The following is a 13,254-nucleotide window of genomic DNA, read 5'->3' as shown; positions in this document are numbered from 1 at the left end:
CCAAATCCTGTGCCCTTTCCACTACATCATAATACTTCTTTGATTTTACTAAAATCAAAAGACAAAATCACTCTACATTTAGCATTGAAGGAGATAAAGGGGAAAGTAAATAATGATAATAGAGAGGAGACTGAATAGTCCCGTAGTAGAATATGATAATAAAAAAATGGTATTAATCATTTAGTTTGTATTAAGCTAGCCTCTTGAAGGCTGTAAGTTGAAACCTCAGTATCATGTTGATTCTTTTCCTATAAACCTATAAGGAGGAAAGGAAAATAAATTCTAGAGACATTTAAAAAAATTATGTATCATGGGCTTCTCATCATGGACCTTCATTTCAGTATTCACTTATTCTCATGAAAAAATATTAAAATAGATGTGATAATATATGACAGAATAAAAAAGACGGAATCACAAGAAAAAATAGGGAGAAAGAAACATACATATATTCTCCACTTTTCTAAAATTAGAACCTCAGGTTGTTCTCAGAAGAAAATGAGAAAGAGAAAATTTCATGAATTCCCATATTTATAAATTCCAAATAAAGGCTAAAGCACTCTATGTAAACACACTTAACGTACTTTATGAAACTTCTGACCAAACAGAGCAACTGAAAAACTGGAATAATGACTACTAATAATGTATTGAGTAAGAAGCTACCAGGTCTTTGTCTAGTGGTACATATAGGGTAAAGTGAGGCTAACAAGACTTGGTGTTTAACTCTACTAGAAAAAATTGTTTAAAAACCAAAACTTGATGAGAATGGGAAAGATGGCGGCATAGAGAAGAGTGGAAGCTAAGTAGTCCCCCTGGAACAACTACAAAAAACCAGAAACAACTAGCAAATAATCCAGAATAACTGCAGGGGGACAAACGAGACCATCCACTCATCATACACCAACCTGAATTGGGAGGAATGCCCGAGAACACAGCATAAAATCTGTAAGTAAAACCTGCGGAACCAAGTCGTGGGACCCCCTCTCCCATAGCCCGAGCTGCAAAGCCTCGTGGTGCCAGAGAGAAGCTCTCTCCCAGCAAGCGAATATAGCTCAGCTGAGCTCCAACTGGGGTTTTAAGTAGCGAGTGTGAACTGCTCACTACAGGTATGCATCCCCCAAAAACAGACAGAGGCTTTGGGTGACGACTGACCTGGGAGAGCTGGAGGGTCGCCTTGGACTGGGTCTGAAGGGGACTGTCTGTTTCTTTTTTGGCTCAGTGGAGAAAAAGCCCCAGTCATTTTCAGTTTCCAGGGCTGTGAAGCAGAGAAGGGTGGAGACAGCACAAGCAGAGAGAGAGACCATTGAAATGCTAATGACCTCCACCTGGGGGGTCTGTCTTCTCTAGGAGGAAAGGGGTGGGACCCTTTCCATTCAGAACCAGACCCCAGAGCCTGGGGGAACAGGGCCATACTTCCCCACACCAGTCAAGAATTATAGGCTAACAGGCATCACCTGCTGGGCAGAAAAGCACAGTGACACAAAGCATCAAAGGGTGGAGCAATTTTCTAAGACACACCCGCAGAGAAACCAGATACTGAATATTTCTTCCCTCTGGGACCTGAGCCTGTTCTGGTCTGGGAAAACCTGATTTGGATAACCAAGGAAACCATGCCTAGACAACAGAAAATTACAACCTACACTAAGAAAAACAAAGTTATGGCCCAGTCAAAAGAACAAATGTACACTTCAACTGAGATACAGGAATTTAAACTAATGCTAAATCAAATCAAAAAGTTTAGAGAAGATATTGCAAAAGAGATAGAGGCTGTAAAGGAAGCACTGGGCATGTATACGGCAGAAATCAAAAGTTCAAAAAAACAACCAGTAGAATATAGGGAAATGAAAGGCACAACACAAGACATGAAAGACACAGTGGAAACATACAACAGCAGATCTCAAGAGGCAGAAGAAAACACTCAGGATCTGGAGAACAAAACACCTGAAAGCCTACACACAAAGGAGCAGATGGAGAAAAGAAGGAAAAAATATGAGCAACGTCTCCAGAAACTCAAGGATGAAACAAAGTACAATAATGCAAGTATCATTGGTGTACCAGAAGGAGAAGAGAATGGAAAGAGGGCAGAAGCAATAATAGAGGAAATAATTAATGAAAATTTCCCATCTCTTATGAAAGACATAAAATTACAGATCCAAGAAGCGCAGCGTACTCCAAACAGAAGAGATATGAATAGACCTACGCCAAGACACTTAATAATCAGATTATCAAATGTCAAAGACAAAGAGAGAATCCTGAAAGCAGCAAGAGAAAGGTAATCCATCACATACAAAGGAAGCTTAATAAGACTATGTACGGATCTCTCAGCAGAAACCATGGAGGCAAGAAGGAAGTGGTGTGATATATTTAAGATACTGAAGGAGAAAAACCGCTAACCAAGAATCCTGTATCCAGCAAAGCTGTCCTTTGAATAATGAGGGAGAGCTCAAAATATCTTCTGACAAACAGACAATGAGAGACTTTGTGAACAAGACACCTGTCCTACAGGAAATACTAAAGGGAGCACTACACGGTGATAGAAGACAGGAGTGCATGGTTTGGAACACAATTTGGGGAGATGGTAGCACAACAATGTAAGTACACTGAACAAAGGTAACTATGAATACGGTTGAGAGAGGAAGGTGGGGAGCATGTGAGACACCACAAGAAAGGAGGAAAGATAAAGACTGGGACTGTGTAACTTGGTGAAATCTAGAGTATTCAACAATTGTGATAAAATGTACAAATATGTTCTTTTACGAGGGAGAACAAGCAACTGTCAACCTTGCAAGGTGTTAAAAATGGGAAGGCACTGGGGGACGGATGCAATCAGCATAAACTAGAGACTGTAACTAATAGAATCATTGTATTATGCTTCCTTTAATGTAACAAAGGTGATATACCAAGGTGAATGCAGATAAGAAGGGGGGAAAGGGGAGGCATGTTAGACACTTGACATTGGTGGTATTGTCTGATTCTTTATTCTACTTTGATTTAAGGTTATTTTTCCTTTTGCTGCTTCCTAGCTGTCTTTTTTTTTCCTCTTTCTTTTGCCTCTCTACCTTCTTTGACTCCCCCTCCTGCCTTGTGGAAGAAATGTAGATGCTCTTACATAGATAATGGTGAAGGTGGTAAACACATAAATGTACGACCATGCAGAAAACCATCAATTATTTACTTGGGATGGAATGTATGGTGAGTGAACAAAACCATATTAAAAAAAAATGGGTTGATGACAAAAACTCGAGGGCAATATACTGAGTGAAATAAGCCAGACACATTAGGACAATTATTGCAGGGTCTCACTGATAGGAACTAATTATAATATATAAACTCATAGACATGAAATATAAGGTACCAAGATATAGGACGAGGCTTAAGAATGGGGAGTGGTTGCTTAGTATGAGCAGATTGTTCAATTAGGATGAACTTAAATGTTTGGAAATGAACAGGGGTGTTGGTAGCAAGATGTGAGAATAACTAACAGCGCCGAATGGTGTGTGAATGAGGTGGAAAGGGGAAGCTCAGAGTCATATATGTTACCAGAAGGAAAGTTGGAGGTCAAAAGATGGGAATGTATAAAACTGAATCCTATGGTGGGCAATGTCCATGATCAACTGTACAAATACTAGAAATCCCTTCCATGAACCAGAACAAATGTATGACAATACAATTAGAAGTTAATAATACAGGGGCATATAGGGAAGAACTATATACCTATTACAAACTATATACTACAGTTAGTAGTATTTCAACATTTTTTCATAAGCAGTAACAAATGTACTATATAAATACTAGGAGTTAACAATTGAGGGGGGTTGGTTAAGGGTAGGGGAGGATTAGAGTTTCCTTTTCTTTTCTTTTCTTTTTTCATCTTTCAGTTTATTTCTTGTCTGGAGTAATGAAAAGTTTCTAAAAATTGAACAGAAATTAAGTGTGATGGATGCACAGCTGTATGAGGGTACCCAGGGGCAAGTGATTGTACACTTTGGATCTTTGGATAATTGTATGGTATCTGAACAATCTCAATAAAAATGAAAAAAAAAACAAACAAACCAAAACTTACCCAAAATTGACAAAGAAAACCTTAATACTCCCATATCTATTAAAGAAATCTAAAACCTTCTTGTACAAAAAGTTCCAGGTTTCACTGGCAAAATCTTCCCAACCCTTAAGGAAGAAACACCACCAATCTTATGCAAACTCCTCCAGAGAACAGAAAAAAAAGGAATACTTCCCAACTCATTTTATGAGGTTGGTATAATCTTGTTATAGAAACCTGACAAGAACACTGCAAGAAAAATATTCACAAGCTACTACCTCTCATGAAACTAGACACAAAAATCAGACACAAAACACCAGTGAATTAAATCTAGTGATATATATATAAAGGATAAAATATGTTCCAGGAATGCAAGATTGGTTTAATAGTCAATCGATTGATGACAATCAGCACATTAACAGGTTAAAGTAGAAAACAGTACACATATGATCATCTTAATGCAGAAAAAACATCTGATAATATGCAATACCTGTTCATGATAAAATCTCAGCACACTAGAAATAGAAGGAAATATTCCTAATCTGATAAAGGAGCTCTTCCAAATACCTATAGCTAAAAACATACTTAATGGTGAAATACTGAGCAATTTCCCCCTGAGGTCAGGAGTAAGACAAGAATGTCTACTATCATTACTTATATTCAGCATTGCACTAGAGAGGTCCAGCCTGTGTAATAAGAGAAGAGGAAGAAACACAAGATTTTGGAAAAGAAAAAAATAAAGCATTATTCATAGATGAAATGACTGTGTATAAAGAAACTCAAAAAGAACCTACAAAGGCTTCCAGTCAACCAAGGTGGCATAAGACACTCCAGGCTGCTGTTGCCCCACAGAATCTTTGACCAACTAGCAAAACCCGGCAGAGCCAACTTCTTCAAAACTGTCAAAAACAGTTAAAGGATTGCAATAACTGGGCGAGTGCTGAATCAAGAAAATGCAACTTTCTTGGGGTAGGGTAGGAACATGTTGGAAGCAATGTGGTTATTTTAGGTTGTTTTCTTATTCCTCCGTTTGGTTTTGTTTGAAATGTATTTTTTATTGTTTATTTTTTAAATTTTTTGATAAAGTTAAAAAAAAAAAAGAAAATGCAGTTTTAAAAAGGATAGAAGTTTGTGGCACCCTTGCTGGTCCTCCCGTACCCCTCAGCGGTGTGGTGTGGAGCCAGCCTGTGCTCTCATTGTAAGTCCATGGACCTGTTCAGAAGGGAGCAGAATAACCCTTATCTATCAATCCGGTGGCACCATAAAAAACCTGAAACAGGAAACTCGTTTGTGGCTCACTCTCCCATGATCTGCTCTGCAGGCAAAAGCAGCTCTGACAGCCCAAGCATAGTAAGAAACAATTGAGCCAATGTGGCCTGGGGCAAAGGACTACCTGTTCAGGTGATTAAAATAAAGCACCTAGGAGGGGAAGAAGTCCACTTCACAAGGGTACAGGGCATTCAAATTCCTGTAAATGAGGAAATTCCTAAGTCCAGGAGCAAGCACAAGCCCAGGACAAGACTCAGGCCCAGAATTGACAGAGAGGAGCCTGCAACTCACTTTCAGGCTGATCTTTTGAGAGAAGGGCTAAACTCGAAAGGAGAGCACCAGATAAGGCAGAGCCAAGTTTCAAAGACTAAGAAAGGTGTGTATTGCATTCACTTGTTTGTTATTACAGATATTGGCACTCAAGGAAATCTGTCTTATCATTAGCTGGCTACAAACCTAAGGAACAGAGAGCTCAGGGACTAAATCCGGGAATTAACACATTAAAATATTAAAATGTACAGTGTGCAACAAAAGATTACAAGACAAACAAACAGGAAAAGATGTCCCATCTAAAGAAACAAGATAAAAATCCAGAAACATCAATGAAGAAGACCATACTTTGGACATAATGGACAAAGATTTTAAAAAATAATCTCAATACAAATGGCTAAAAAGCACATGAAAAGATGTTCATCTTCACTAGCCATTAGGGAAAACGCAAATCAAAACCACAATGAGATACCTTTTCACAGCTATTAGAATGGCCACTATTAAACAAACAGGAAACTACAAGTGTTGGAGAGGATGGGGAGAGAAAGAACACTCATTCATTGCCGGTGGGAATGTAAAATGGTACAGCTGCTGTGGAACATGGTTTGGCGGTTCCTTAGAAAGCTAAGGATAGAGTTGCCATACAATCTGGCAATCCCACTACACAGTATATGTTCAGAAGAACTGAAAGCAGGGATGCAAACAGACATTTGCACACAGATGTTCACAGTAGCATTACTCACAATTGCCAAAAGATGGAAATAATCCAAGTGTCCATCAACTGATGAATGGATAAACAATATGTGGTATATACCTACAATGGAATATTATTCAGCAGTGAGAAAAGATGAAGTCCTGAAGCATGTGACAACATGTATGAACCCTGAGGACATTATGTTGAGTGGAGTAACCCTGACACAGGATAGGTATTTTGTTATCTTACTAATATTAGCTCATTATAATGGACAAACTCATATTGTTAGAATTTAGAATATAGGTTACCAGTAGATAGAATTATGGTAGAAAATGGGGAGTGGTTGCTTAAGATGTGCAGAATTTTTAACTAGGCTGAATTTAAATGAGTGGAAATGGATAGAGGGGATGGCAGCACATTATTGTGAGTATAATTAACAGTGCTGAATACTGTCTGAGTGGATTTGACAGGCAAAGTTTAGAGTCATATATGTCCACAGAAGGAAAGCCAGAGGTTAAAACATGAGAACGTATAACTCAGTAAATTTTGTGGAGGCAATGACTATGATTAACACAGTACAGATATAAAAATTTCCTCCATGAACCAGAAAACATGTACAAAACTATGACAAGGAGTTAATAATGAAGTGGTATATGGGGGGAAACACACCTACTGCAAACCACAGTAATATCTTATTATTTCATTAACGGTAACAAATGTACCGCATTAAGGCTAGATCAGTGACAAGGCGGGGGGGGGGGGATAAGGGATACAAGATGTTTTGGTGTTCTCTTCATTTTCTTTCTTTCTTTTCTTTCTTTCTTTCTTTCTTTTTTTTTTTTTTTTTTGCTTCCTGGAGTAACGAAAATGTTCTAAAATTGATTATGCTGTTGAGTGCACAACTATGTGATGATACTGTGAGGCACTGACTGTATACTTTGGATGGACTGTATGGTGTGTGAATATATCTCAATAAAATTGCATTTCAAAATATGATCCTCAATATGTCCAAGGAGATAAAGGAAAACAGAGAAAGAACTAAAGGAAATCAGGGAAACAATGAATGAACAATATGAGTGTTAATAAAAAGTCAGAAATCTTAAAAAGGAACAAAACAATAATATTGGAATTGAAGACCACAATAACTGAAATGAAAAATGCCCTAGAGGGTTTCAACAGCAGACTGGAGCAGGCAGAAGAAAGAATCAGTTAACTCAAAGAGAATAAAATTAAAGTAATTCAGGCTGAAAAGCACAAAGTAAAAATAGGAAAAACAACCAGAGCCTAATATACCTGTGATGCACATTTTGGGAGTCCCAAAAGGAGAAGAAAGAGAGAAAGGGGCAGAAGGAATATTCAAAGAAAAAATGGCAGAAAACTTCTTAAATTTAACAAAAGACTTGAATATATACATTCAAGAAGCCCAATCAAACCCAAACAAGATAAACTCGAAGAGAGCCAGGGCCAAACACATAGCATTCAATACCAAGCACAAGGAGAATTTTTGAAAGCTACAAGGGAAAAGCAACATATTATGTACAAGGGAGACACAATAAGATTAAGTGTTGATTTCTCATCAGAAACCACAACACAAGAATGCAGTGGGATGAAACATTTGAAGTGCTGAAAGAAAACAATTGCCAACCAAGAACTGTATATCTGGCAAAACACTCTTTCAAAATTGAGGGAGATCATTCCTATGCCAGATAAGCCCTGAAACCCAGAGGTACCAGTTTCTCCAAAAACATCATCCAGATTCATTCCTCCTCCCCATAAGGTCAAAACCCCTTTCCAGAATGGAGAAGTTAAAATGGTCATTACCCAGATATCCCTGAAGATTGAGAGATCAACTGAGAGGGAGGAGGTGTAACTGACAAATTAGGATTTAGCATATGATTATGACTACTGAAACATTACATGGATTGTTTCTTTTCAGTTGCAAGTGTATTGGAATAGCCAGAAGGAAATACCTGAAATTGTTGAACTGTAATCCAGTAGCCTTGATCTTTGATAATGATTGTATAACTATATAGCTTTAATCTTGTAACTGTGTGATTATAAAAACCTTGGACTGACACTCCCTTTATCCATTGTATGAGTAGATGAGTAATAAAATAAAGATAAGCATAAAAAAATGAGGGAGAGATTAAGAAATACCCAGAAAAACAAAAGCTGAGGAAGTTCCTCACCACTAGATCTGCCCTATAAGCAAAGCTTAAGGGAGTCTTTCTACTGATAAGAAAGAACACTAAAAGTGGCATAAAGAAATAAAGACCTCTGGTAAAGGTAATCATATGAGCAACTATAAATGCCAGTACTATTGTATTGTGGTTTTTTTTGGTACGTAACTTCACTTTTAACTTAAAGGTTCTAAAATGCATATGTATCAAATATAACAATAAATCTATGGTTTTGAACATACAACATATATAGATATAATTTGTAAAAAGTACAACCAAAATATAGGGGGATTAAGAGATATAGGAACAGGGCATATACAAGCTATTGAAGTTAGGATGATACCAAATCAAATGGGGTTGTTGTAGATTAAGGATGTTAAATTTAAGTACCATAGTAAACATAAAGAAAATATATAAGAAAGATATATAGAAAGAAATGAGAAGGCACCAAAATGGCATGATACAAGAAATCAAATATGAAAGTAGGTATTAATGGAAGAACTGAGGGACCATAAACATATAAGACTTATAAAGACGAATAGAAAAATAGCAGAAGAAAGTACTGCATTATCAGTAGTTACTTTGAAAGCAAACAGATTAAACTCTCCTGTCAAAAGGCAGACTTAGGAAGAATGGATAAATAAGCACAACCCAACTCTTGATAACAACTATATACTGTTTTAAGAGACTCACCTTAAGTTCAAACAGAAGCAGGTAGAAAGTGAAAGGCTGGAAAAAAATACACCATGCAAGTAATAACCAAGAGAGAGCTGGAGTAGCTATACTAATACCATACAAAATAGACTTCAAATAAAAAAACTGTTTAAAGGGACAAAAAGGTCATTATATAATGATAAAAGAGTCAATTCAACAGGAAGACATAACAATCATAAATATATATGTACCTAACAGCAAAGCCCCAAAATATGAAGGAAAAATTGACAGATTTAAAGGGAGAAACAGGTGTTCTACAGTAATAGAAGACTTTAATACACCACTTTCAATAATAGATAGAACATCTAGACAGAAGATTAGTAAGGAAATACAAGACTGGAATAATACTCTAGATCAACTAATGCTATAGACATATAAAGAACACTTCACCCATCAGCAGCAGAATACACATTCTTCTCTAGTGCACATGGATCATTCTCCAGGACAGACCATTTGTTAGTTCACAAAACAAGGCTCAATAAATTAAAAAATATTGAAGTCACACAATGTATTGTCTCCAATCTCAATGGAATGAAACTAGAAATCAAAAATAGAGGGAGAAATAGAAAATTCACAAACATATGGAAATAACACAACATACTCTTCAACAACAAATGGATCAAAAAAGAAATTAGAAGGCAAGTTATGGAAAATCTTGAGATGAACAAAAATGAAAACACAAACTACCAAAATTTACGGGATGCAGCAAAAGGCATGGCTGAGAGAGAAATTTATAGCTCTAAATGCTTACATTAATAAAGAAGAAAGATCTCAAACCAGAGCCCTAACCTCACAAGTGGAAGATACAGAAAAAAGAGGAGGAAACTAAACAAAATGAGCAGAAAGAAGGAAGTAACAAAGATTAGAGCACAGACAAATGAAACTGAGAACAAAGAAACAATAGAGAGAACAAACAAAACCAAAAGTTGGTTCCTTGAAAAGAGAAATAAACTTTTAAAAAAAATACAAAAAAAAACCTTTAGCTAGACTGGCAACGAAAAGAGAGAGAGAAAATTAAAAATGAAAGGGGAGGAAATTATTACCAATACCCCAGAAATAAAAAGGACTATGTAAGGATACCATGAACTGTATGCCAACAAATTAGATAATCTAGACAAAATGGACAAATTCCTAAAAACATACAAATTACCTAACCTGACACAAGAAAAATAGATCAACAAGTCAGTAACTAGTAAGGAGATTGAATCAATAATCAAAAACCTACCAACAAAGAAAAGCCCATTACCAGATGGCTTCACAGGGGAATTTTGCCAAACATTCCAAGAAAAATTAACACCAATCCTGCTCAAACTCTTCCCAAAAATTGAAGAAGGAACACCCTAATTTATTCTATGAGGCCAACATCACCCTTATACCAAAGGAAGATAAAGATATCACAAGAAAAGAAAATTACAGACCAATATCTCTTAAGAATATACATGCAAAAATCATCAATGAAATAATAGCAAACTGGATCCACCAGCACAGTAAAGAATTATACACTATAATCAAGTGGACGTTATCCCAGGTATGCAAGGGTCATTAAACGTAAGAAAATCAATTAATGTAATATAACACGTTAACAGAATGAATAGGAAAAAAATGATCACCTCAATTGAAGAAGAAAATGCATTTGACAAAATCCAAAATATTTTCTTGATAAAAACACCTATAAATGAGGAATTGAAGGAAACTCCCTCAACATGATAGAGGACATATATGAAAAACCCACAGCTAATATCACACTTAATGGTGAAAAACTGAACGCTTTCCCTCTAAGATCAAGAATAAGACATGGATGCCCACTGCCCTCAATTTTACTCAACATTGTATTGCAAGTTCTAGCCAGAGCCAAGTAGGCAAGTAAAAGAAACAAAAGGCATACAAACTGGAAAGGAAGAAATGAAACTTTCCCTATCTGCAGACAGCATGATCTTATATACAGAAAATCCTGAAAAATCTGCAATAACTAGAAGTAATAAACAAATTCAGCAATCTGGCAGGGTATAAGATCAACACGCAAAACCTACAGTGTTTCTACGCACTAGTAATGAACAACGTAAAAAGGAAATTAAAAAAAATTCCACTTACAATAGCAACTTAAAGAATCTAGTATCTAGGAATAAATTTAACCAAGGATGGATAGGACTTCTACAAGGAAAACTACAAAACATGGCTAACATAAATCAAAGAAGACCTAAATAATGGAAGGACATTCTGTTTTCTTGGATTAGAAGACTACATATTGTTGAGATGTCAGTTCTACCCAAAGAGATTTACAGAGTCAACACAATCCCAATCAAAATCCCAACAGTCTTCTTTGCAGAAATGGAAAAGTCAATCATCAAATGTATATGGAAGAGTAAGGGGCCCCATACAGCCAAAACCATCTTAGAAAACAAAAACGAAGTTGGAGGACTCACACTTCCAGATTTTAAAATCCATTACAAAGCTACAGTAATCAAAACAGTGTGATACTAAAATAAATAAATAAATAATTCTGGGAGGAAAAAAAAAACAAAACAGCATGGTACTGGCACAAGAACATACATATAGACCAAAGGAATCGAACTGAAAGTTCAGAAAGCAATGCTCACCTCTATGGCCAACTGAGTTTTTATAAGGGTGACAAGTCCATTCAATGGGGAAAGAATAGTCTCTTCAACAAATGGTGCTGGGATATCCATATGCAACAGAATGAAGGTGGACCCCCTCCACACACTGTGTAGAAAAACCAACTCAAATAGATGAAAGACCTAAATGCAAGAATTGGAACTATAAAACTCCTAGAAGAAAACATAGAAAAGCATCTACAGGATCTTATGTTAGGCAACGGTTTCTTACACTTTACACCAAAAGCATAAGCACCAAAAGAGACAACAGATAAATGGGACTTTATCAAAATCAAAAACTTTTGCTCATAAAGGAATTCATCATATAGTAAAAAAAAAAAAAAAAAAAAAAAAAAACAACCTATAGAATTGGAGAAAATATTTGGGGACCACATATCAGATATGGGTTTAATATCCCAAATATAAAAAGAAATTCTACCTCTCAATAAAAGAAAGGCAGACAACCCAGTTTAAAAATTTGGCAAAAGACTTGAATATACATTTCTCCAAAGAAGATATACAAATGGCCAATAAGCACACGAAAAGATGCTCAATATCAGTAGCCATTAAGGGAAATGCAAATCAAACTACAATAAGATACCATTTCATGCCCGTGGGAATGGCTATGATTAAAAATAACAGAAAATAACAAGTGTGGGAGAAGATGTGGGGAAACAGGAACACTTGTTCACTGTTTGTGGGAATGTAAAATGGTGTAGCCGCTATGGAAAACAGTTTGGCAGTATCATGGCCCAAAAGGGCTTTTGTTGCCAAAGGACTAAAGAAAGCACCAGACACATTCTGAGACACGAGTCTTCATTATGGGGCTTACCTATAGGATGGGGAAGTTGAGTCATGTTGCCCTGAAATCAGGAGCTTCTCTGAATGGATTCAGGAGCTGCTCTGAATGGTGGCGAGTTCAGAGCTCAACATGGAAACAGTCCGCATTTTGGGGGGCTGACTAAACAGGTTATAAGGGCTTGACTTTCCAACGGGTATGAGAGCATATGGGAGCAGAGTCATGCAACGTAAGGAGGGACTGATTGTAATAAACAGGGAGGAGGGGAGGATTATAAATTATGTTGTAGATACCAGTATTTCAGGGAGTCTCAGGGAGGAGGTATTTGGGGTCTAGAATACATTTAGCACCCGATATTACAAGGAGAATAGGTCAAATCTTAACTGTCCAAGGTCAAGCAAACTGCTGTGTGCAGTCTTCAAGGCACTTGGGGGCCCGGGCTCCCACAGGTAGTTCCTCAGAAAGTTAAGTATAGAATTAACATATGACCCAGCAGTTCCACTTCTACATATATACCCATAAGAAATGAAAGCAGGGACTCGAACATTTTTGCACATTGATGTTTCTGTCAGCATTATTCACAACTGCCAAAAGATGGAGGTAACCCAAATGTCCATCAACTGATGAACTGATAAAATGTGATATATACATACAATGGAATATTATTCACCCATAAATGG

General features: G+C 36.7%; 1 protein-coding gene across 1 annotated transcript in view; it reads right to left on the bottom strand.

The window, feature by feature from the left end:
• SLC9A6 (solute carrier family 9 member A6) overlaps window positions 1-13,254 on the bottom strand; it is a 104,920-nt gene that overhangs the window by 6,317 nt on the left and 85,349 nt on the right. The window lies entirely within an intron of this gene.

This window comes from Choloepus didactylus, chromosome Y, assembly GCF_015220235.1.
Source record: "Choloepus didactylus isolate mChoDid1 chromosome Y, mChoDid1.pri, whole genome shotgun sequence".
NCBI lineage: Eukaryota > Metazoa > Chordata > Mammalia > Pilosa > Megalonychidae > Choloepus > Choloepus didactylus.
The sequence above is the reverse complement of the archived record's forward strand: the minus strand, read 5'-3'. Positions and strand labels throughout refer to the sequence as shown.